Source organism: Sapajus apella, unplaced genomic scaffold, assembly GCF_009761245.1.
Source record: "Sapajus apella isolate SASKATOON/1434 unplaced genomic scaffold, GSC_monkey_1.0 scaffold754, whole genome shotgun sequence".
Classification (NCBI taxonomy): domain Eukaryota; kingdom Metazoa; phylum Chordata; class Mammalia; order Primates; family Cebidae; genus Sapajus; species Sapajus apella.
In genome coordinates this window covers 1-959 of record NW_022437680.1, presented here as the reverse complement: position 1 = coordinate 959, position 959 = coordinate 1, and positions in this window count along the sequence as shown.

Genomic DNA, 959 nt, shown 5'->3' with positions numbered 1-959 from the left:
TTGGAGACGGAGTTTCGCTCTTGTTACCCAGGCTGGAGTGCAATGGCGCGATCTCGGCTCACCGCAACCTCCGCCTCCTGGGTTCAGGCAATTCTCCTGCCTCAGCCTCCTGAGTAGCTGGGACTACAGGCACGCGCCACCATGCCCAGCTAATTTTATGTATTTTTAGTAGAGACGGGGTTTCACCGTGTTGACCAGGATGGTCTCGATCTCTTGACCTCGTGATCCACCCGCCTCAGCCTCCCAAAGTGCTGGGATTACAGGCTTGAGCCACCGCGCCCGGCTCTCAAAAAAATTCTTGACATAGACTCAAAATAATTGAAAGATTAAAATTTAGCAGGGTCTTGAAGAGGTATTTATACGCTGTGGTCATAGCAGCAACATTCACAATAGCCAAAAGGTACAATAAACCCCATGTCCTTTGACAAGTTAATGAATAAACAAAATATAATATGTATGTACAATGCACTATTACTTGGCCGTAAAATGGAATGGCCATAAAAGGGAATAAATACTGATGCATGCTATAGCCATGGATTAACCTTAAAACATATTAAGTCAAAGAGGCTAGGCACAAAAGGGCGAATATTGTATTATTCCACTTATATGAGATAGTTAGAAATGGGAAAATTCTTTGAAGAAAAGACTTCAAAGAAATCTTTGTTTTTGTGGCCGGGCGCGGTGGCTCATGCCTGTAATCCCAGCACTTTGGGAGGCCGAGGCGGGTGGATCACGAGGTCAAGAGATCGAGACCATCCTGGTCAACATGGTGAAACTCCGTCTCTACTAAAAATACAAAAAAAAATTAGCTGGGCATGGTGGCGCGTGCCTGTAATCCCAGCGACTCAGGAGGCTGGGGCAGGAGAATTGCCTGAACCCGGGAGGTGGAGGTTGCAGTGAGCCAAGATCGTGCCATTGCACTCCAGCCTGGGTAACAAGAGCGAAACTCCATCTCAAAA